Source organism: Colobus angolensis, unplaced genomic scaffold (genome assembly GCF_000951035.1).
Source record: "Colobus angolensis palliatus isolate OR3802 unplaced genomic scaffold, Cang.pa_1.0 Scaffold85, whole genome shotgun sequence".
Taxonomy (NCBI): Eukaryota; Metazoa; Chordata; class Mammalia; order Primates; family Cercopithecidae; genus Colobus; species Colobus angolensis.
The window spans coordinates 2035698-2062091 of record NW_012122376.1 but is presented as its reverse complement, the minus strand read 5'-3'; positions in this window follow the sequence as shown (position 1 = coordinate 2062091).

The following is a 26394-nucleotide window of genomic DNA, read 5'->3' as shown; positions in this document are numbered from 1 at the left end:
CTCCAACTTACTTTCATATGGCTCAGAAAAATATTGTCAATAGATAGGTAAGGATAAATCAAATGAGAATAAAATGTAAACAATTAGTGAATCAGGGTAAGGAGATATTGGATAATTTTTGTATTGTTTTCTGCTACTTTAAAGTCTGCAATTATTCAAACTAAAGAGTTACAAGAGAACTTGTCATCGCCGGAAGGAACAAGAGCTTCCCTTGAAAACATGATTCAGCCTGCCAGTCTCATCCTCTAAGCCACGAGTCCCTAACCCCCCGGCCACGGACCAGTACCAGTCTGTGGCCCATTAGGAACCAGGCCGCACAGCAGAAAGTGAGTGGTGAGCAAGTGAACAAAGCTTCATCTGTATTTACAGTCACTCCCCATCGCTCACATTACCACCTGAACTCTGCTTCCTGTCAAACCAGCAGTGGCATTAGAGTCTCATAGAAGCGCAAACCCTACTGTGAACTGAGCAGGCAGGGGATCTAGACTGCCCTCTCCTTACGAGAATCTAATGCCTGATGATCTGTCACTGTCTCCCATCACCTTGAGGTGGGACCATCTAGTTGCAGGAACACAAGCTCAGGGTGTCCACTGATTCTAGATTATGATGAGTTGTAGAATTATTTCACTATATATTACAAAGTAATAATGATAGAAATAAAGTACACAATAAATGTAACGCATTTGAATCATCCCCAAACCATTCCCCCCGACCTGAGTCCATGGAAAAACTGTCTTCCATGAAACCAGTCCCTGGCGCCAAAAAGGTTGGGGATCATTGCTCTAAGCTCACTTCCACCCATGAAACATGGTACCCTGCACATGACTGGTTGCTCAGGGTGATCTAGGGAACTGAATACTAACTGGTTATGATACACCCAGTGCATAAGCCCAGCTGAATAATTAAAGGCAGGTCACACACTAACATTCCCTTCCAAACCCCTGTACATTAACCCACTGAGTAAGAATGTACCACTTCCTGGTCCGCCATAATATCAATTATCCATTCTCTGGTCACTTAGCCTGTGACATACTGAGATATTCGGTGTGAGAAATGTTAGTAAACTGAGAAGTGGTGTCTATGTGTGTGTGTGGGTGTGCATGCATGTGTGCAGTAATAGTTGTCATTTTAATCTACTAACCACAGGCAATAATGCAACAGAGGGGTGAGCTTTTTGAAATCAGGGAATGTGTCTTCCCTTTGAATCCTACATAAATCCTCCCACAGCACCCAGCACACATGAGGCATCCACGAGACACCCAGTGTTGTGTGGAAGAAAGCTGAGTCAGGAGACCTAGAGTTTACTGGCCAATGTTCTCCACGTGGTCCAGGACTTCTTTCTTTACCTCTCTGGACTCCAATTCAGTTCCATCAAGCACACACTGATGCCATCTGTAGCCAATCTTAAAAGTAGTGTCTGAGGCTGGGTGCAGTGGCTCATGTAATCCTAGCACTTTGGGAGGCCAAGACAAGTGGATTATTTGAAGTCAGGAATTCAAGATGAGCCTCTCCAACATGATGAAACTCCATCTCTACTAAAAATACAAAAATCACCCTGGCATGGTGGCAGGCACCTATAGTCCCAGCTACTTGGGAGGTTGAGGCAGGAGAATTGCTTGAACCAAGGAGGAGGAGGTTGCAGTGAGCCGAGATCGTGCCTCTGCACTCCAGCCTGGGTGACAGAGCGAGACTCCGTCTCAAAAAAAAAAAAAAAAGTAATCCCTGAAGAGTTATTTTATCAGTCAAGTTTTAATCAAAGGAGCAGAAACACTTTGAGTATTTTGGATTAAGGGATTTATAGGATGAGGCTTTACACAATTGTGAGAAAAGCTGAAGAAGTAAAGTTCCGAGGGGAAGTTAGTAGATCAGAGAAGAGTCATTCCCCAGCTTCTAAGAAAAACTCCAGAGTGTGCAGAGAAGGTCACGGAAAGCTGCAGCCTTTGCATTGAGTTTGCGTCCATCAGTAGGGCCACCAGTCAAGAGCTTGAATCAGAGCAGAGAAGGGCAGAAGTCAGCTGAACTCTGCTGGAACCTCACAGCCTCTAACCAAGACAGTCTTCAAAGAGTCCTACTCACAGCTTCATTTCCATCTCTGCCACAGCTGCCTGCCCAGACAGACAGGCCCCCACTCAAAGCTTGCTTCCATTGTGGACACTGATGATGCACATACAACAAGCTGGTATGAAAAAATTTATTACTCACATAATTGAGCTCTCTGCGGGGAGCAGGCCCGCCTCCCCAGCAGGCCTGACATGGCTTGAGAGATCGGGGAACGCCTTTCCTGGTCGGGGGTTTTATGTGGTTAGGGGGTGGGACCAGCGGAGGGTTCCTTAGTACAGGCAAAGGCTTGTATGGTTTAAATCTCCTGCCAGCACTAAAGGAAAAGAGAAGTGGGCTTTTCCATCATCTTGTCCAGCTATGGAGATCCGGGGATCAAAAAGAAGAGGGAGGAACGAGGCTTAGAGCTGTCAGCAGTCAAACATCAAAACATGGAGACACATCAAAACATGGAGACAGACTTCTCATTATAACCTTCAGATCTCACACAAATATCTCTTTGCCAACTTTCATTCAGGGCCATACAAGAAGGAAGAGTCTAAAAAACGTAACTTCAATTTAGCCAAGTTAACCCCATGCAGAACCACCACAGATATCGCTTGGCAAGTCCATGATTAACCAGAGCCAGTTTTGTTAGATTGGGAACATCCTATGGCCCACTAAACTGAAATTTGTTACTGAAGAACACAAAAATACAGGATAGAAGAAAACTCTTCTTCAGCTTGGCTCTTGAAATATACAACTCTTCCCTTAATTTGCAATATAAAATAATATTCTCCATATCCTGGGAGGGAAAGAAACCTTGCCCTCTCCACTCACTGATCTCTATCAAGAGGACCATTTGCAGTGGCTGATGCTTATGGGGATTACTGAAAAGATACACCAAGGCTGCGTATCCAGTTCTCAAGCTTTTCCCAATTTCACCCCTGGATCATGCCAGCTTGTCAGGGAGCTGCACACCTGGCCATTTTCCTGCTCCCTGTGATGGATTAACGGCAGCCACCTATTTTTTTCTATTTCTCCTGTCAAGAGGTGGAGTCAATTTCCCATTGATACAGGAGCTACAAAGTAATTATTTAGGCAGATACTAAGGGCAACAGAGTCCTTGGTGGAATTTCCCGTTTAACGAAAAGCAGCCCCCAAAATCATTTCTTTTCTAACGAAGAGCAGCCTGAAAAATCAAGCTGCAGACATGGACAAGCAAGCTGGAAGTTTGCACAGGTGAATGCTGGCAGCCGTGCCAATAGAAAAGGGCTATCTGAGGGCCAGGTGTGTTCAACATGGAGGCTCCATCTTCCCTTTTCTTTGTAACCATGTGTAAAGGAACAGGCAACATGGCAGCAGCAGGTAGAGAATCCAAGTGCACAATAAAAGATTAGGGTGGGGTAGCCAGATTTTCGCACACTGTGCAAATGACACACCTAGTTCTAACCAATTTTTTGCGCCTTATGCAAATGGCACACCTGGTCCAACCAATCTTACATGCCCTATGTAAATCAGACACCTCTTCCTCAAGCTCATCTACAAAACTTGCTGTATTTCACCATGGAAGCAGCAATCCATTTTTCCAGGACCCCTTTCTTCTACAGAGAGCTCTGCTCTTCTCTTCTTTGCCTGTTAAACTTCCACTCCGAGCCTCCCTCTTTGTGTGTCCACGTCCTACTTTTCCATGGGGTGAGGCAATGAATCTGGGGCATTTACCCCAGACAACAAAGCCATTTCACCGTTCTCTTGAATCTGGACTAACCTCACAATGTGTTCCTAAGCAATGGAATGTAGTGGAAGTGATGTATAATTTCTGAGGCTGAGCCTCAGAGGCTCAGAGGCTATGCCTGTCCCGTCACCCTTAGGATGGTCCTCTTGGAACCCTGCTGCTGTGTGATGAGAATCAAGGCATGCAACCCTAGCCCACAGCTGATAGCAGCATGGGAGGGAGCCATGCTGCATGCTCCACATCCAGTTGAGCCCATGGATGACACCACCTCGCCACTGCCTGGCTGAGCCCAGTCCAACCCACAGAATTGGGAAAGATCATAAATTGGGCTAGTTGTACTAGGCCACTAAGTTTGGGGCAATAAATAACCAAAATTTCCACTACCCCCCAACTCCACCCACCCGCTTTGTAGGATCTTTCAGTGAAATGTGCTTTGGTATTGGGTCATCTGCTAGCATTGAAGGACACTGTGAGAGACTGGCTTTTATACAAGGTCATTACTGTCTCCAGTAGAGCTGCTTTCAAGGACAAAGTATGCAGCAGCCAACACTGTTGCTTTGTGAGCATCCAAAGCAGAAATTCTTCTCAGGTGTCAGCCATAGAAAAGGCTAGGCATCTCCTAAACAACTCACCTGTACACCTGTATTTATCTTACTGTCTTTTTCCCTCTCTGCTTTGTATGCTAGGAAGTTTGGAGCCACATTAAGGAATCTCGCTTCCGTTAGCAGTGAACTAGCCCTCTATAACTTCATTTTTTTTCCTACTTAAAATTTCCCTTTTCTTGTTTTCCTCAACTACTGTTCCTGCATCATGCATTTCTTGCATTTTGGGAAGTTACGTCAAACTCTCTGTGGGCTGAGGCAAGATATAAATAAAATGTAGAGAAAACACAGTTGAATAAACATCAGAATGTGAACCTCTAAATTTGCCATTCCACATTTCTCTATAAATGTCATAAAGTGACATTAAAATAAGAATATAGAAAAATGAATGATGTCTTGTCTACCATGAGGGGCAGAAAAAGGAATTCTGTGGTCCTGCTGGTAAACCTGCTTCCAAGATCATCTTTCAGAAACTCTGATCTGACTCTGTTGCTCCATATTTTAAAAGCCTTCAGTGATTAGAGGATGCAGGGGCAGAATGATGGCCCCCAAAGATGCTCATGTCCTAATCCCCAGAACCTGTGGATATCCTATGTGACATGGCAAAGGGGAACTGAAGTTGCAGATGAATTAATGTTACTAATCAGCTGAACTTAAAATAGGGAAACTATCCTGCATTATTTTGGTGGCCCAATGTACTCTTAAGGGTCCTTAGAAGTAGAAGAGAGAATCAGAGAGAGGCAATTGTGAAAAGGACTCAACCCAAAAGCAACTCAAAGTTGTGGCATTGAAGAGGATAGAGGGGGCCCCCTGCCGAGGAAGTCAGCAGCCTCTAGAATCCGGTTAAGGCAGGAAAAGAGATTCTCCCCTTGAGCCTCTAGAAGGAACTTAGCCCTGCCAACACCTTGATTTCCACCCCAGGAAACCCATCTCAGACTTCTGACAGCCAGAATGGTAGATCATAAAATTGTATTGCTTAAGCCACTAAATTGTGGTAATCGGTTACAGCAGTCCATAGACAACAATACACGAGATAACGAACAAAGAGTAGGAATGCACCCAGGACTTTTTGTAACCTGCCTAACTTTCCCACCTCATCTCCAGCCATTCCCCTATCTCTGATCCCCTTGCTACCCCACTGTCCTCCATCCTGTCCCATTCAGTGCCCACTGGGCCACTAGGCCTGCCATGTCTGGTTTCTCCTCCCCACTCTTATTCTAATCTGTCTAGCTGCTAATCACCTATTAATCAATTAAGGTCCAGGTTGATGGTCACCTCCACCTTGGAGCCCTCCTTGATTCCTTTCCTGTTTCACCCACCACTCCAGGCTGTGTAGAAAGAGGCCCTGGCTGAGAGCACCCAAGTGTTATACTGTTCTATCAGCATTATGGGTTTTTCTGTAGCCCTCCACAGAACTAGCTCCTTGAAGGCAAGGACAGTGTCTTGATCCCCTTTGTATTCCCCTGCGCGTGGCTCTTTCCAGATTCCTTATGCATGCTGCCCTAATAGGACAGAATGGAATTGAACAAAAACACAAGAACACACCCACAGTACCCACATTGGCAGATCTTTCACCATCTGTAAAAAATGTGTCCACAAATTGGAGGCAGCAGGGGGTCAGGAGGCGGGCCTGCCACCAGATCACCTGGACTCCCTCCAGCTCTGCCACTGCCAGCTGTGGGCAAGTTCCTGGATATCTCTGTGTCTTTGTTTCCTGCCCTATAAACCCAGGGGTGGTAGGAAGGAAGCATCTATGTTTCAGAGTTGCCAGAATAAAATGCCAGGATTAAGCACTCAATAAATGCTATGTATTATTATTTATTGCCTACTAAACAAGTCTCCATTTTTACCAAAGTCCAAAAATGAAACATTTCAGCTTTTGCCACCAATGGAGAGAAATGTTTTTGCACCATAAAGACCTGCCCTATTGCTTGCAGAAGTGCCTCTTCCCTTTGTAGATCCTCTCCTCTCCCAATACATCTTCTAGGCTTCAACGCTCCTTGTCATTGGATGCAGTTTGCTACACACTTGGAGAGTCCTGGAATGTGAAGTTCATGGAAGCAGAGAGCAGCCAACACATTGCTTTGAAATTAAGAGGCTTGAAGGGCAAACTGGGGCCACAACTCAATTCGCAGACAGACCACCGAGGAAATATGCAAAAATACAGATTCTGAGCTCCTCCGCCAACATCCCAGAGATTCTGATTCTAAGGAATGGGGCGAGGCCCGGGAATCTGCATTTTCCACAAGCTTCCCATGAGACGCCAATGTAACATGCATCCACGGAGCACATTTAGAGAAACACTGAACCGTGATCCTTAAACCCTTTCTTGCTGGATCTTAATAGAATTCGTTCCGGAGACCTAAATGCCAAGGAATCCTGACTCCCTCCTGAAATTCATAGAAGACAGCATGTGCACCTACCTACTTGCCTGCCTCTGCTATCCTTCTTCTGAAACAGCGGCCACACTTGGCCTTTGGCACTTAGCCCTCCAACACAGGGCGTAGCGGTGGTGGGATCACCAGCCAAACAGGCATGAAAAAAAAAAAAAAAAACTGTGTCCTGTTCTAGGCTTCTACAACAACGGCTATCAATATTCAAGCTGCTTTTGGATGATTTAACATGAAAGAGCAGCCCTCGAAGGCAATGACTTGCCTCTTGTGAGCAGCATTTTAAGAGGATAAAAAGCACCCAGAGAGCCAGAGTGACAACGGGTGGCAATAAGAGAATTGTGGAAAAAAATAAAAAGCAGATCGTAATTCTTGTTGTGCCTTGAGCCAGAGCTTACCAAGGCTGCAGGCAGGTTGGAAACCCAATAACCTTCCCCGGGTTTAGATTCCATGTGGCCATTTGGCCACAGCAGGAGGTGACACGGGAAGAAGACGCCCAGGAGGTAGAACACAGTAGGAACAGCCCCTGCCCATGGAAACCAGAGTGGGCTTTTGGAACTTTGTGGGGATAAGGAGAGAAGGAGTCCACCCTCCTCAATGTCACCCACAGAAACTCAGAAAGTCTGATGGAGCAGGAGGTGGCCTCTCTTGGACCAGGTGGGGGGAATTCATCCCATAAGCAGGTTCTTCCTGAACTCCTACTTCCCACCAGATGCTGTCCTGGAACCTGGAAATACAACCAGGAAGACAAAAATGAGTCCCATCTGCCAATTAGGATGGTTACCGTTTTGTTTTTGTTAGAAAAGAAAATAGTAAGTGTTGACAAGGATATGAAGAAACCAGAACCTGCACACATTGCTGGTAGGAATGGAAAATGGTGCAGCTGCCACGGGAAACATTTTAGTGGTTCCTCGGCAAGTTAAACATAGGAAGAATTACCATGGGACCCAGCAGTTCAATTTCTAGGTATATACCCAAAAGAACTGAAAATAGGTATGCAAATAAAACCGTGTACATGAATGTTGATAGCCGTATTATTCACAATAGTCAGCCTAGATGCCCGTCAACAGAATAGATAAATCAAAGGTGGCACAGGCATATCATGAGATATTCTTTGGCCATAGAAAAGAATGAGGTCCTGACACAGGCTGCACCATGGATGAAGCTTCATAACAAGCTAAGTGAAAGAAGCCAGATACCAAAGACCTCATATTGTCTGATTCCATGTATACGTAATATTCAGAACAGGCAAATCCATTGAGACAGAAAGTAGATTGGTATTGCCAGGGGCTGGGGAGAAGACTATGGGGGCTGGTAAAGGGTGACTGCTAAGAAGTACAGGGTTATGTTTTGGGTGCTGAGAACATTCTGCAACTACATAGAGGTGATGGGTGGACAATATTGTGAATGTGCTCAGTGCTGCTGAACTGCATACTTTTAAATGATTAAAGTGGTAACATTTATGTTATGTGTATTTTACCACAATAAGAAAAAATGGCTGGGCGTGGTTGCTCATGCCTGTAATCCCAGCACTTTGGGAAGCCAAGGAGGTGGACCACTTGAGGCCAGGAGTTCAAGACCAGCCTGGTCAACATGGTGAAACCCTGTCTCTGCTAAACATACAAAAGTTGGCTGAGAATGGTGGTGCATGCCTGTAATCCTAGCTACTCGGGAAGCTGAGGCAGGAGAATTGCTTGAACCTGGGAGGTGGAAATTGCAGTGAGCTGAGATGGCGCCACTGCACTCCACCCTGGGCAAAAGAGTAAGACTCCGTCTCAAAAAAACAAAACAAAACAAAACAAACAAACAAACAAAAAGCAGAAAAAAGAAAAAAAGAAACTCTCCTGGCCAGAGCTTACAATTTAAAGAAAGAAACAAAAAAGGAGCCAATCCTGATGATCTCTATGTTAAAGGCATTAGCAGGGAAGACCAGATACCCCCATGCCAACAGAAAAGGGATTCATAGCTTGAATATGGGGAGGTGTCAGCCAAGAAGGCTTCCTGGAGGCAATGGTATCAAAAACGGAAAGGAAATATTGGAGTTAACCAGACTGGGACACGGAAATACAGGTAGGAGGTGTGGAAAAGGCTGTGGGGGGATTAGGTGGGGAGTCTTTGGCAGGTGTAGAGGCCCAGGGGCCCGAGAGCCTCAACATCTTCAGGAGATTTGGAGGCTACAGAGTGCCAGATGGGGAGTGTCAAGGAACAGGGTCCCTGGTGTGCTCGGACCAAGCAGAGCACAGCTCTGGGCACAAACATCTTCTGGACAAGACGTCTGTCCATTCTCACCGGCTGTCCAGTCTCAGCCAGTCTTCGAACAGAGGAGAACTGTCCGAGAAGCATGTGCAGAAGCCAGAAGAACATTCTCATCTTCTCAGCACCTCTGCTCTTGTTTTCCCACCCATGCCCTTGTTTTAGAGCACAGAGGGTAGAAACAGGAAGAGGGGCAACCTCTCAAAGGAACAAATGGCACAGGGACTCAGATCCTGATGGAGTGCTGCTGACTCACTCAGATACAATCTCTACTCTACAGGTAGGGAAACTGAGGCTCAGGGCTGTTCAAAGATTTTCTCAGAGTTATGTGGGTCCTAAGTGGCAGAGCAGGGACTCAACCCCAGACAGCCTGAGTTCAGTCCCATGTGCCCAGTACACAGGGCAAGCTGGGGATGGGGGCAAGAGAAAAGGAGGATGAAGTGGGCACCCTCCCTTGACCCCACCCCCGCAGAAGGCAACCCTGGTCTCCATGAAGGCTTTGCCTTCCCCTCCATCACCTGCAGGCTTCCCTGAAAGGCCAACGTTCTACTGTCCTGCAGGACCCGGCCCTAGAGGCTGCTGTTTCCTCTATGGGGCTTCCCTTCTCCAAGCTCTCTGCCAGGCCCCAGCCCCTTGTGTGTCCTGGCGAGCCTGTCTCCTCACCTAGGGGCTATGGAGAGCCAGAGTGAAGGGCCTTGCTTCTAAGATCAGACAGGAATTTCCCAGGGTCCTGGAGACCTTCCTGCTGCCCTCAGAAGCATTTGCTGCTCTCAGGAACTCTGAGACACCATTATGAGCAACTGTTCCAGTGCATTGGGATCCGCATGGCCTCAAAGCATTAGCAGAGCTTCCTAACGTCACAGGCAACTTCTGCCTTTCCTGTCTAGCACAGGTCCTGACCTCCAGTGCTTCCCAACAGAGATGCTCTCTGTACAGGGTAGATAAATTATCTTTAGAAAATTTGAGATTATTATGAATCTACAGAGGCTTCAATCGAGTTAAAATAAAGAAAGCAGCAATAATGCTATAATTATTTAATTAGGGAAAGAAATGAAAGATAAGAACCTTTATCTAAGACTTCAAAACACAAATGAGAAATTCACCCTGGATATTAGGCAACTTAGATCTCTCCAGTCGCTCTGAATTGCTCACCGCTCCCAAAACAAGCTTGCTTTTGTGGCCTGGCACATGCTGTTCCCTCCTCTGGTTCCCCATCTCCCCCTACCCATCACCCCCCAGTGCAGCTGGGGAATTCTACTCAAATACCGAGGCTCAGTTCACATAGCTTTCCTCCAGGAAGCCTGCCTCGCTTTCCCTGGCACAACGGGCAGCTCCCTCCTGTAGCATGAACACACCCTGTTACAGTGTTTATTGTGCTGTCTTGTCGGCACTTATCTGTCAGGTTCCTGGGGAAGCCCTTTTGAGATAAAGATGGACTCCTCTTTGCTTTCCCCGTACCCAGGCACTGCCTGGTACACAGGAAACACCCCACCCACAATTGCTGAGGTGAACAAAGCCAGGGCTTCTGAAGGGGGGACAAGATTTTCCAACGATAAGATGGTTACAGAGCAAACATGGAGCCCGAATGTGTGACTCCAGTTCAAAGCTTTGGCTCTAATGCTCTATGTGGAATGATCAGACTTGGTAGGTAAAGAAAGTTTGGCAAAGTTCTACAGGTCTAGCTAAGCAGGAGGCAGAGCAGGTTCCTGCCCTCGGGGAACTCACATTCAGGAGGGAGCAGGTACAGACAGGCAGCAAAATAAATATAGAAGAAATTTTGGAGAGACAAAGCACCTACATGTGCAGACACCGAGCTACAAACTGGAGGTAGAGGCAATAACGATGACCTTACCCTAACAGAGATTATCATCTACTGAGGAATCCATAATCCTTCTCATGAAAAATTAAATAATCCCCAGGACTCCAGATGCCGATTTCTCAAACCAGAAGTGCAGGCATGTGAAAACATAACTTATTCTTTCTTACTTGAACTTAATTTCTATCTTAAGCTCCATCCACCAGTGGCATGAACGTAATTTTAGAGAGTTCAGGTTAAGCCGAGTTGATTTAAGGACCTCTCCCTGCCCTTTCTCCTCAGAGTAGCATCTAAATTCAGGGAGGAGGGTTTATATTGGGTCAAGCAAAGAAGGAGGGAGGGGAGGGGTCCTTGATGTCATCTGTCCTACTGACAACTTTTATGGTGTCCTCATTGCCTCTAGTCACCGATCATTGGTATTGATTTCTGCTGGCACTGATGAGACATCCTCAGGGGCATCTGGGCTGCCAGTAAGATTCAACAAGGTCAATGTGATGCCTTCTCACCCCAGCCTCCAGGACTCTTCAATCAGTAGCCATCTCCATCTCCATCTCCATCCCTCTCTCAGCAGGTTTGCCAGATTGAACAAATAAGAATACAGGACATCCTGGGTTTTATCTGGCAACTTAATCTTTCAGGGACTCCAGAAGGTTGGGAGATTCTTTTCCAGTGCTCTGGGGCTTCACAAATGAATCCCTGTGGGACATTCTCAGATCTGCTCTGCCTAGACTCACACTGTACCCCATCTACCCTCCGGCCCCTGCACCATTCATAGATGTGGGACTAGGGCTTTGCTGCTTCCCTGGGCCCAGCAAAGCAGTGCGACTCAGGCTTCTCTGGTGGCTGCATCATCCCCACTCCCCTCTCACTCCAGTGGTATTTATGAGCTGCTCAGGGTGGGGAGGGAAGACAAGGAACACGCCCCATTTCACCGTTCCACACTGGTATCAAACTCTGTTTCTCCCTCTGATTTTCACCAGCTAGTGCCCAGTGAAAGATTTTTTTCTTGTCTAGAACAAGAAAATTGGCCCTTTTGGTCCTCTTCATGAATCCTATTTATCTTATATATTCACCTCAACTTTTGAAATAAAAGATGTAAATTGACTCCCCATTTTCTTTGCATTTTGGCTAAACAGGGGAGTAGAAAAAAATTGGGAATAAAAGAATAGATTAATAATTCAAAAGTTTATTGAGACATTCACATCCAAATGGGCTGAGGTAGCTGGCGGTTTCTATGTAGAACAACTACAATGGCTGACAAAACACGTAAGTAGCCTATGTTAAAGCAAATCCTCCAAGAAGCAGACATCAAGATATGATGGTACTTCAGTGATTTTATTGGGGAAAATGCCTTGTGAAAGAAAACAGAGGCAGCCTGAAAAAGGCAGCTGGTAAAAGGAAGAGTCATTGGAGTATGATCCAAGAGTCTAATGGCAAGTGAAGGAGAAGAGGAAAGGAGGAGATGTCCTAGGCTGTGGTGCAGCCTAAGGAAGTCCAGGCAAAACCATCAGGGAGGCCCCAAATCTAAGTCAGCTGGTAGAGAAGTCCTGTGTCTCCCAGGACTGGCTTGGCCTTATAGACCTGGGACCATCAGTCACTAAGAGAAACCCACTGAAGGTATGGCCTCGGCACAAAGGCAGTGATAGATTTCAGAGCCCGGCGACTGGGGATCTTGATCAATTATGCTCCCAGTAATTGGATGTTTGTGAGGTTCATTCTTATGCCCATCACATGGCCTATTTGGAAGCAGTAGAGAGCTTCTAAGGAATTAGAGGGCTAAGGTTCCAGGAAAGAAAGAACTTTAGAGAAATAAGCTGGCTGCCACTGGCTGCTGTTACTCTGGCAGCTCTTCCAGTTCTGGGTATAGAAAGGAGGCTAACAATCTTACGTAAAGTTCAGTGAAAAACTAGATGAAAGGCCACTACAGAGGGATATGAAATCCAGCCCAGAGTTCTGTTGGACATTTGGGAGTACTCAAGAAAATGGACCTGTTTCCTCTCAACAATGGCTGAATTCTGGGGCTACACAAAATGTAAGCTAAAAAGTATAGGTGGGAACTTGAAAAATGCAGTCTCACGAGACAAAAGTTTGCATTCTGGGCCTTCCAAGAAAAGGGGACTTACAAAATTTAATTGGATCTTAAAGGAAATTAAAAAAAAAATCTTGAAGAGTCAGAGATTAATCAAAGTAGACTGAGCCTTACCACAGCCTACTAGGACTACAACCCACCATCAACTCACTGATTGCATTGGAGTAATCAGCTATGGCTCTATCTTCCCATCAGAGAAGAGTTAAATCCTGTCTAGAGGAGGACAAAACCATTTGGGGTATCCACATTCAGTAATCACTAGGTACACCAAAAGAAATAACCAAATGACTAAAAACCAAGAGAAAAAGCCCTCAACAATAGAAACATACCCACAGGATTCAGATATTAAAATTAGTTGGCAAATGGCATAAAATAATTATGATTAACATTATAGTTAATTAATAACATTAATTTTTGTAATAAAAATGAACAGATATGAGATAAATAATTTTAACATAGAACCACAATCTAAAAAATAAAAATAAATGATTTTTTTTTTTTTTTTGAGACAGAGTCTTGCTCTGTCACCCAGGCTGGAGTGCAGTGGTGTGTCTTGGCTCACTGCAACTTCTGCCTCCCAGGTTCACGTAGTTCTCCTGCCTCAGCCTCCTGACTAACTGAGACTACAGGCACATGCCACTACGTCCAGCTAATTTTTTTTTTTTTTTGTATTTTTAGTAGAGACAGGGTTTCACTGTGTTAGCAGGGATGGTCTCAATCTCCTGACTGCCAGCCTCACCTCAACCTCCCAAAGTGCCAGCCATGTTATTTAAATAATAAGATAATGTTTAAAATTCAGAACTCATTAGTTGGATTTAACCACAGATTTAATATGGCAGAACACAGGACTGTTGACCTGCACTGAAAGATAGATCAATAGAAAATATCCAAACTGAAGCATGGAAAGGAAAAAAGAATGGAAATTGGTGGTCTGAAAGGAGAGGGGAAAAAAGAATGGACAGAAGCAATATTTCAACAAATAATGCCAGAGAATTTTCTAAAACTGATAAAAGATGTCAGCAGACATATTCAAGATGTTCTACAGAAATATAAAGAAAAACATAACAAGGTATCACAGTAACATTAATGAAATTTGAAGCTATAGAGAAAATCTTACAATCAGTTGAGGAGGAAAACCAATTTTCCTTCAAAAGACCAACAGAATAATTAACAATTGACTTGTCAACAGAAAACATGAATACTAGAGCCAATAGAAAAAAAAACTTTAGTGTTCTTCAGGAAAATACTGCTAACCTAGAATTTTAAACTCAAGGAGAAAACATTCTTCAGAGATAAAGGTGAAATAAAGACTTTTTCATATAAATAAAACCTGGAAAACTTAGTTGCAAAGTTCACTTAAATGTTTAAAAGATTTCTTCAGATCAAAGGAAAATTATCCCAGAGAGAAACATGGAATTGCAATGAAAAGTAAGGTCCAGTGGAAAATATCAATACAAATTATATTGATATTTGTAATTCATAATATAATTATTGAATTAACATTCAATAAAAGAATATTAATTGAAAATCAATTGACTCTGTAATCCCAGGGCTTTGGGAGGCTGAGGCAGGTGAATCACTTGAGGCCAGGAGATCAAAACCAGCCTGGCCAACATGGCGAAACCCCATCACTACTGAAAATACAAAAATTAGACAGGTGTGATAGATGCATGCCTGTAATTCCAGCTAGTCAGGAGGCTGAGGTACAACAACTGCTTAAGCCAGGGTGGCAGAGGATGAGGTGAGCCGAGATTGCACCACTACATTCCAGCCTGAGTAATGGAGTGAGTGACACTCTGTCTCAAAAAAAAAAAAAAAAAAAAAAAGAGCGACAGAGAAAATGGATTTGTACAAAACAATTATAGTAATGTCCTGTGGTTTTTGAATATGTATACAATAAATATATTTGTAGTTTTGCATGACCACACTAACACGAAAGATGCAGGGAGTAAGAGGAATTAAAATGTTCTAAGGTTCTAGTACTATTAGAGAAATAATGAAAGTAAAAATTCATTTTAGGCTGGAATAAGACAATATTCATGTTGTAATCTCTAGGTTATCTACTAAAACAATAATAAAATAATGTACAATTAACAAGTGAAGAGAATAAAAATAAAATTATAAAAAGTAATTTGTTAATCTAAAGCCAAAAATGTGAGAAACAGAAATATAAAATAGGGGGGTTATATTTGTGTTATTCTAAAACATAAAATTATAGAAACCCAAATATATCCATAATTAAATTCAATGTAAATGAAGTGTGTCAATCAAAAGACCAAAATTGCCTAACTGAATTTTTTAAAATAACTTTATGCTGCTTACATGAGTCACATGCAAAATCTAAGCACATAGGAGATTGAAAGAAAAAGAAAAAGAAAAGAAAAAAGATTGATGCAAATAATAACCAGAAGAAAGATAGTGCTATAGACTGAATGTTTGTGTCCCCCAGAAATCATGTTGAAATCTAATTCCAAAGTGACAGTATTAAGAGTAGGGCCTTTGGGAGGCCGAGACGGGCGGATCATGAGGTCAGGAGATCGAGACCATCCTGGCTAACATGGTGAAACCCCATCTCTACTAAAAATACAAAAAATTAGCCGGGCGAGGTGCCGGGCGCCTGTAGTCCCAGCTACTCAGGAGGCTGAGGCTGGAGAACGGCATGAACCCGGGAGGCGGAGCTTGCAGTGAGCTGAGATCCAGCCACTGCACTCCAGCCTGGGCGACAGAGCGAGACTCCATCTCAAAAAAAAAAAAAAAAAAAAGTAGGGCCTTTGGGCAGTGATTAGGTTATGAGGTCTCCACCTTCATGAATGGGATTAGTAATCTTATGAAAAAGCCTGAGTAAGATTGTTTGCCTTCTCTGCCATGTTAGGAGATGGAAAAGAAGATGCCATCTTTGAAACAGAGAGCAAGCCATCACCAGATGCCAAATAGGCTGGGGCCTTGGTCTTGGATTTCCCAGAATTCTGAACTGTAAGCAATTAATTTCTATTGATTACTCAGTCTAAGGTATTATGCATAGCATGAACTAAGACGGATAATGTACTTATACTACAATATCAAAGTAGATTTTAAGGCATGAAGTCTGCAGATAAAGAGGGACATTTCATAATAACTATCACAGTTCTAAATATATATACACCTAATAACACACCTTCAAAACATATAAAGCAAAAATATATACAAAACTAAAAGAGAAGTAGATAAATTATAGTGGGAGATTTTAACACAATTCTCTCAATAGTTTACAGAGGGAAAAAAAGACCAAAAAATACTATAAATACATAAAATGTGACTAACAAAATTAACCAATTTGGCTGAATTGACATATATGAAACACCATCCTCAACAATTTCAGATACAGATGGCATTTTTTTCAAACATAGAAGAAATGTTTAACAAAATGGACCATATTCTAGGTTATAAAGTAAGTCTTGTCACATCTCAAAAAATTGAAATCATTCAGAATAAAGAATCCATGAGTCATAAGAGAAACTCTAAATAAAATGAAATATTTTTAACTAAATGATGATACAGATAAAACAGATAAAATCTTGTGGGATGAAGCTAAAACAATAGTTACAGGGAAATTTTTAGCCTTAATTTCATGTATGAGAAAGATAAATTATTAAAAATAAATAAGATTTCAACTAAAGAATCTAGAAAAATAAACCCAGCAAGTCAAACACAAAGAAAGTTAGAAAAAAAAATGCAAAAGAGCAAATATCAATGTACTTGAAAACAAATGTTTTAAAAAGTCAATATAGCCAATAATTGTTTCCTTGAAATGACATATCAAAAAGAAGGAGAGAAAACTCAAACTATAAATATTGAAGATTAAAATGTTATAAAAAGATAACAAAATATAATGAACATGCTATACGAATACATTTGATTATTTAGATAAAGTTGGAAAACTCCTTGAAATCCATAACTTACCTAATATGTCACAAGAAGAAATAATAAATCTGAATACCTCTTTGTGTAGTAAAGAAATTGAATCCATTAACATTTTCCGCCAAAAAGAAACCCCAGGCCCAGATGGCTTCACTGCTGAATGTTTTCAAATATTCAAGGAGTAACAAACACAAATCTTTCACAAAATCTTCCAAAGAATAGAAAAAGAGGTAAAACTTTACAAATTTCATTGAGGCCAGCATTACCTTTGTACCAAAATCTGACACAGATATTACAGGAAAGGAACATTTTAGCACTAATCTCTTTCATAAATTTAGATTCAAAAACCTTAAACAAAAAATTAGCAAAGTGTATCTCAAACATGTAAAAATGATCATATGTCATAGGACTATATAAAGTTTGTTCAAGAATGCTAGGTTGAATTAACATTAAATAACAATGTAGTTAGTCACTACAGAATAAAGGAGAAAAATCGCATGATATCCAAAAAGAGGCAGAGAAAAGTGTCTGATAAAATTTGGTACATATATATACCATACGATTCCATTATATAACATTCTCTAAAAGACAAAACTAGGGTTATGGAGAACAGACCAGCAGTTCCCAGAGTTTAGGAGTTGGGGCAAGTGTGTGACTAAAAAGATAACACAAAGGAGTCTTTGAGGTGTTAGCACTGTTTTGTATGTTTATTGCAATAGTAGTTTTTTTTTTTTTTTTAACATATACTTCAAGTTCTAGGGTACATGTGCACAACGTGCAGGTTTGTTACACAGGTATACATGTGCCATGGTGGTTTGCTGCACCCATTAACTTGTCATTTACATTAGGTAGTTCTCCTAAAGCTATCCTTCCCCCGGCCCCCCACCCACTGACAGGCCCCAGTGTGTGATGTTCCCCACCCTGTGTCCAAGTATTCTCATTGTTCAATTCCCACCTTTGAGTGAGAACATGTGGTGTTTGGTTTTCTGTCCTTGTGATAGTTTGCTGAGAATGATGGTTTCCAGCTGCATCCATGTCCCTGCAAATGACATTAACTCATCCCTTTTTATGGCTGCATAGTATTCTGTGGTGCATATGTGCCATATTTTCTTAATCCAGTCTATCATTGATAGACATTTGAGTTGGTTCCAAGTCTTTGCTATTGTGAATAGTGCCATAATAAACATACACGTGCATGTGTCTTTACAGCAGCATGATTTATAATCCTTTGGGTATACATCCAGTAATGGGATTGCTGGGTCAAATGGTTTCTAGTTCTAGATCCTTCAGGAATCACCACACTGTCTTCCACAATGGTTGAACTAATTTACACTCCTACCAACAGTATAAAAGCATTCCTATTTCTCCACAACCTCTCCAGCATCTGTTCTTTCCTGGCTTTTTAATGATCACCATTCTAACTGGCGTGAGATGGTATCTAATTGTGGTTTTGATTTGCATTTCTCTGATGACCAGTGATGATGAGCATTTTTTCATGTGTCTGTTGGTCGAATAAATGTCTTCTTTTGAGAAGTGTCTGTTCATCTCCTTTGCCCATTTTTTGATGGGTCTGTTTGTTTTTTTCTTGTAAATTTGTTTAAGTTCTTTGTAGATTCTGGATATTAGCCCTTTGTCAGATGGGTAGATTGCAAAAACTTTCTCCCATTCGGTAGGTTGCCTGTTCACTCTGATGGTAGTTTCTTTTGCCATGCAGAAGCTCTTTGTTTCATTAGATCCCATTTGTCTGTTTTGGCTTTTGTTGCCATTTGCAATAGTAGTTTTTACATTAATCTGTAAATGTGCTGAAATTCATAAGACTGTATACCAAAAGAAAAAGTCAATTTTACTGATGATAATGTTTTAACTTTAAAAAATTTCAATAGATAAATCGTATAGTTGTATGGTATGTGAATTATATCTCAAGTGCTGTTTTTAAGAGTTTTTGAAAATTCAACACTCATTTATGAAAAATATTATTAGCAAACTAGTAATATGAGGTACTCTCTTAGTCTTATACAGATTCCCTACAAAAAACCATCATATTTAATAATGAATTATTAAAATTTCTTCCTTGAGCTTAGAAACAAGATAAAGGTGCCCACTATTGTTATTTCATTAACTTTGTACCAGAATTTCTGGTTAGTAAAATAAGTCAAGAAAAACAAAACTGCATGAGAGTTAGAAATGAAGAAATACACTTATTGGGAATATACAAATGAATCAACACCAACTATTAGAATAAATGGACTTCACAATATAGTTAGATATAAAGTATACATATAAAAATCAATTGTATTTCCATGTATGAGAAAAAAGTAACAGAAAATGGGATTTTTAAAATTACCATTTATAAGGACATCACAAGACTTTGAATGCTAAGAGTATTTTAAAACTACAAAAAATATCTACACTAAAATTTTAAAATCATACTTATATACATTAAATAAGAACTAAAAATATAGAGAGATATATCAACTTTATAAGCTGGAAATCTCAATATTGAAAATATGTCAACTGTCCCAAATTGACATATATTTAAGATGGTCTCAATTAAAATTCCAGTACACCTTTTGTGAACACAGACAAGCTGAATCTAAAATATATATGGAAATGCAAATGGCCAAGAATAACCAAAGTAAATTCTAAAGGGGAAGAACTCTGTTGGGGGACTTATGTTCCCTGATACTAATCATATTACAAAATTATATTAATTAAGATAGTATTGTATTGTCACAAAGATAGGCAAATAGACCTATGGAAAAGAACATAGTTCAGAACCAGATCCACATATATAGAGAAGCCTAATTTGTGATGCTATTATGGAATGAGAAAAGAAAGAGCTTTTCAGTAAATGGTGTGAGGTCAGCTGGATATGTATATGCCAAAAAAGAAGAAGAATATTGAGTGTACCCTTGTCTCCCACCATTAAAAAAAAAAAAATTTTTTTCAATGGATTGTATATATCAATTTTAAAGATAAAGCTTCCAGAAGAAAACATATAGTATTTTTACAATTTGGAGGTAGAAAATATATATTTTAAAATTATACACAAAGTTCTAAAAATCAATGAGAAGACGGATTCATATGGGCTGCATTAAAATGTAAAACTTCTGTTAAATCAATAGACACTATTAAAAGAATGAGAATGCAAGCTACAGAGTGGGAGAAGGTATATACAAAACATAGATCTGTGCAAGGACTCATTTCCAGAATATGCAAAGAATGGCTACAAATCAATAAGAAAAAAAAAAAAACCAATTGAAAAACGGGCAAACACCTTGAACAGGCACTTCACACAAAAGATATCCAAATCGCTAAGAAGCACATGAAATGTGGTCCATTTCACTTGTTAATTGAGAAAAGCAAATTAACACCACAATAGTATACCAATACACATCCATTGAAATGGCTAAAGTAAAAAAGACAAACAACATCATGAATATAGATCAGCTGGAACACTCATACACTGCTCATGGGAACATAAACCATTACCATCAATATGGAAAAGCGTTTGACTCTATCTTTTAAACCTGAACATACGCAACTGTTATATCGTATGATCGCCAACTTCATTCCAAATTAAATATTCAAAAGAGATGACTATATATTTTTACTAAAGATAAGTATGAGATTATTCATAGCAGCACTTTTCACAATGGCCCCAAATGTTTAACAATCCAAATGTCCACCTACAATATAACAGGTAAATTATGATACATACATACAATGTAATCCGTTGCCACATTAAAAGTGAATAATCTACAGTTAAATAAAACAACATGCATCAATCTTACAAAAGTAATGCTGAGCGAAAAAAAAACCAAGAATACTGCTGTGGTCTGAATTTGTCCCCCAAAATTCATGTGTTAGAAAGTTAATCCCCAATGCCTAGCACTGAGAGGTGGGACCTAATGGGAGTTGTTTAGGTCATGGAGACTCCACCCTTGTGAATGGATTGATGCTGCCATAAAAGGGGCTTGTGGAGGTGGGCTGAAATTCTCTCTCTCTCTCTCTCTCTTCCGCTCTTCTGCCATATGAGAATAGCTTCCCTGGAGGATGCATCAGTGAAGTTCCATCTTGGAACCAGAGGCTGAACCTACTGGCACACTGATCTTGGACTTCCCATACAGTAGAACCATGAAAGAATACATTTATGTTCTGTATAAATTATCCAGTCTCAGGTATTCTGATACAGTAGCACAAAATGGACCAAGACAAATACTGTGGTGGTTTCAGGTCCACATAATTGTTTGGCATACCCTTCAAAAAGTAGGACCTAAGCCTCTCCCCTTAAGTGTGGGCTGGACTAGCAAATAGAAGGAAAGTGCAAGTGACAGTTCAAGACATTGGAGACTGGATCATAAAAGATACTGAAAATCCCTCTCCTCACTCTCTCAAATTGGTTCATGCTGAGATCAGCCAGCAGCCATGTTATAGGCAATCTTAGGAAGATGTGCACATAACAAGGAACTGAGGCCTCCAGCCAATAGATATATGAGCTAAGCTTTTCAGAGTATTTCTTCCAGTCCCAGGTAAGCCTTCAGATGACTCCAGTGCTGGTGGACATCTTGACTGCAACCTTGTGGAAGACCCCAAGCCAGAACTGTCCAGCTAAGCTGCTCCTGAATTCCTGACCCTCAAAAACTGTGAGATAATGAATGTTGTATTAAACTACTAGGTTTGAGGGAGTAATTTGTCACACAGCAACAGATAACTAATATGCTACATATGACATTATTACATCTGTAAATTTCTGAAATAGGAAAAACAAATCAATGGCACTTAAAGTGAGGACAATGGTTATAATTGTGAATATGCAGTAATGGGATGGGGACATGTGAAAAGCCAGCTCCAAAGATGGCCATCATCACTCCCCCATTTCCTGTACACACACGGTACCTTCTTCCCTGGGCTGACTTTGTGACTTGCTCTGACTGTAGAATGCATCAGAGGGGACACTGTGCCAATCCTGAGCCTGCCAGAAGCCTGGAAGCTTCCACTTTCTCACTCTATGGAGAAGATAGCTGGCATACTGTTATGAAGCTCAGCCTAGTGCACTGAATAATGAGGACCTGCAAGGAGAAAGGAAGGCCACATGGAGAAGCGCTGAGGCACCAGACATCTGCACAAAGCCTTCTTGGGTGTATATAGCAGTGCAGATTAGCCGCTAACTGAATGCAGCTGGTTGATTTACCTGAACGACACTAGATACGGCAGAAGAACTGATCAACTGAGACCTGCCCACATTCTTGACCCACAGAAGAATTACAATAAATAAACTGTGTTTGTTTTAAGCCACAGAGTTTTGAGGTGGTTTGTTATGCAGCAATCGATAACTAAAACAGGGCCTAATGGGGTTGACAGGGTTCTGGTAATTTTCCACTTCTTAGTCTTTGTGTTCATCTTACGAAAATACACAGATCTGTACACTGTGTGTACTGATGCACTTTTCTGTATGTTATACCTCAGTTTAAAAAAAAAACCTCTAAAAACCTATCAATCTGCTTATTTATTTACCCATTCATTTACTCATTCATTCACTTAGTATCCTGGCACACAGGTGTTCAAAGTCCTGCAAAGAAGTATTTCAGAACATAGACAGTGGAAAGAGGGCAAGAAAGAAGTGAAATTTACAATAAATCCTAAAGGTTAAACATGAGCTTGTTAGGTGAAGGAGAGAATGGAACATTCCACACGGAGCCCTGTACAAGAGCATCCTGTACAAGAGCCCTGATGTAGAATAGTTCCCATTCTATTCAAGACATCAGGAAAGGTCCACATGAATAGAAAGGACAGAAAGGTAAACACCGGAGTGACCAACCATCCCAGTTTGCCCAGGATTGTCCCAGTTTTAGCAGAGAAAGTCCCATGACCCGGGAAACCTCTCAATTTCCAGCAAACAGGGGCAGTTGGTCTCCCTAAAGGCTGGAGATGCAAACAGAGCCATAACTGCAGAAACTGAACATGCTGTGTCTTCTAGACTATAGAAAGGCTGCTGGTCTTTATTCTAGGGGCTGAGGATTTAAGCAGACAATGGGATAGTGGTATTATTTCTCCCCTTAAAGAACTAATATGAATGACTGCTTGGTTGGTTTTATTGATTATATGTGAACTTGATACTCTCCTATTCACTCCTGAATTAATTGGTGAAAAAGCACAGATATCACAGATACATCTCTGGCCACAGTTGCTGCCTGTAACATCAATAATAGGGGGGTTGTTATGAGGAACCCAGGGGCCACTACTGTCTACCCCATAAACACTCATCTGCCTCCAAAAATTTACCTCTCACCTCCCAGTATCTCTTCCAGCTGCTTTTCCAATTAGGAGATGTGGTTGGTTGACACCAGGCCAGTGACAGCCCTCAGGGGCCATTCCAACTGCTTCTCACTAAGGGTCAGCAAAATCTTCTTTGTAAACCTCTCATAAGTATGACTTTTCCAAAGATCTCTTTTACTAAGAAACTCGAGCAAACCAAAACAAACCAATAACTGTGTCAGCAGCATGGTGTGAAAAAGAGCATAGTACTTTCAGTCCTGGTTCCATCATGTACCACAAATGTGTGTAGTCTTGGAAATAGCCCTGGGCTTAGTATTGTTATCAGTAAAGCTGAGAGAATAATCATAATAGCTGCTCTGCCTCCATCACAGAGAAGCTGGCTGCGAGGGATAAATTACATGATGACATTTGGCCAACTGCAAATCACAAGACAACTGCTACTCTCACCAGCCATAAAATGGGGACAATGGTTTATCCCATTTAGGGTTACTGGATGGATTCTTCCATGTTTTATATCAGACACTTACTAGGGACTGGGAAAACAGTCTGTGTGGGTTATAACAAAGTCTCTGTCTTCCTGGAGCTTACATTCTAGTGAGGAAGACAGATAGTGAGCAAATAGATACCTTAATGTTAGGTAGTGATAAATGAAAAGGCACGGTAAAGAGATAGTGAATCATGGAGTGAAGAAGGCGGTTGGCTGCATGTTCAGGCAAGTCTCTGTGAAACATATTTATGTTTACATTAGACAGGTACTGAAACAAACAGAGACTATGGGTAAAGGGAAGAATGGGGATCTGCATTTCAGGCAACAGAAGTGACAAACACAAAGGTCCTGTGGCAGGAACAGAAGGAAGACAAACATGGCTAGGCCGCATAAGCAACATGCAGGAGGGTTCTCAGAGGTGGGCAAGGCAGCATTCTGTGGGTCTTCCTATGCAAAGTAAGAAGTTTGCATGTAAATCTGAGTGTGCTGGGAAGCTTTTGGGGTGCGGGAGTTGAACAAGGAATGATGCAATTGGATTATATATTTTGAAAATGGGCTTTGGCTGCTGTGCAATGGACAGAGAGGAGCATGAGAAGGGAAGAGAGTGGAAGTGAGGAAAGCAGTGAGGAGGTCACTGCAGAAGTCTCAACAAAAGACAAAAGTAACAAAGAGGGAGGGAAGGCAACATAGTCCAAAGGGTAATGCATTCTACATTCTACCTGCAGAGCTGATGGGAGATGCTGACAGCTTGGGTGAGGATTTTGAAGTAAAGTCAAAAAGAGCCACACCGTTTACTGATATTTAAATAAAATAAGGCAAGAAAATCATTTCACACAGTGGCTGCCATATAAGCTCTTAATGTGCTATGATAGTTGTTCACCATAATTATTTTTTATTTTTATTATGACCAAGCTGGAGACTAATGACAGGTTCCTGGGTTGGCATCGCTGCTGGAAGTCTCCAATCTCTTGCCATCACCCACAGTTTCCAGACTTGCACTGACCCATCCATGCCACAGACCTCACTTCCCAGCTGCACAGCAAACCCAGTTCTCCTCTCCAGCAAGGCAGCTGTTTCACTTGGACCTCCAGGAAGCAGGAAGACAGGCTCTTTGGACACACCTGGAGGCAACACCCATTGTTACCTGTGGGATCTGCCGCTGCTCTTCACGATCTGGACAGACTTCCTTCCCTCACAATTGGAAGTTCAACCCTTTCTCCTGCCCCCAGCATTCATCCCCCTACAGGGTCTCCTCCCAGTCCTCTCTGAGACCCTCCCCACTCGCATCCCATAGGGCGGGTGAGCCTGATGCTGCTCCCACCTCAGAATGACTCAGCAGCTCAGCGCCTGCGTGAGTTGCTAGGGTCTTTCGCAGCTCACAGTTCTGCCTCCTAGCTCCACTTTAGAATCACGTGGGGAACTTGTTAGAACTCATTGATGCCTAGCCACTTCTGGGATGACTTAAATCCAAGTCTCTGAGGGACTGAACGAGACACCCATGTTGTCGTTGAAAAGCTTTTCCAGGTGATCCTAATGAATAATCAGATACGTTATTGTGGCTTTGCTTTTAAGATGCTGAGATTCTCAACATGCTCTAAAAGGGAGGCAGAATACCTGCCAGGGAAACAGATTCCATGAGGGTCTTCAGTCCAGATGCTCATTCAACTCGGCAATTGTCAGAAGCACATAGAAGAGTTTTTATAAAGAGTACGTTGTGGTGCCAAGAAACCAGCTTCCTTTCTTTTTCTTTAACCCTGGAGAAGGCTTTGACTGCATTATCCAAAAAACAGAGGTCCTCAACTTCACAAATGAGAAATACATGTGTAAACTGCAACAGCAGCTTGAGTGATGGGGACAAAAGCTAAAAACTTGCATTGTTATGTAAGTATGTCAGTAGATTCAGCCAAACTACAGTGGTGCCAAAAGAAGCATAAAAAATGGAAAGTTATCAAATTATTATCAATGATTTCCAGACGAGAACCATTTTATTTTTATTTTTTTGAGATAGAGTCTCCCTCTGTTGCCCAGGTTGGACTGCAGTGGCACGATCTCAGCTCACTGCAACCTCTGCCTCCTGGGTTCAAGCAATTCTCGTGCCTCTGCCTCCCAAGTCGCTGTGATTAGAAGCACGCGCCACTATGCCCAGCTAATTTTTGTATTTTTAGTAGAGACGGGGCTTCACCATGTTGGTCAGGCTGGTCTCAAACCCCTGGCCTCAACAATCCGCCCGCCTCAGCCTCCCAAAGTTCTGGGCTTACAGGCATGAGCCACCATGCCTGGCCAGACTAGAATTCTTGACATATAACAGGTGCTTAATAAGTACTAGTGGCCAGGTGAGTGAGTGGGATTGAAGCAATTCTGCACACCCTCATAGACACACAAAAACTACTGTCAGAAGCTTTAGCAGTTTCACAGACCTTTGAAGTCCCAATCACAAGGCCTATGGGTCTCAGGTTAAAACTGTTAAAAAAGACAGTGACTCCAGCGAGCAGGAGCCTACCCTTCACATCCTATAACACCAGCTCCAAGCACATGCCCGGCTTGCTGGATGAAAGAAAGAACCCTGCCCCAGCCATTCATCTGACCCTCTGGCAAGGGATTATGATTTCCACAGTTGTCAAGCCAATTCTGCTGGAGTCCAGTTCTTTTTTCCGAGGAAATATTAAGAAGCAACCTGTAATCTAGATGAGCTCAACAGGTAACAGAATATGGCCCAATAAACTCACCTGAGCTCTAAAATGCTTAGCAGCTCCTGCACCTGGTGAGCCAGCTCACATCTGGGAAACATTTACATATTTATTTCTCACTT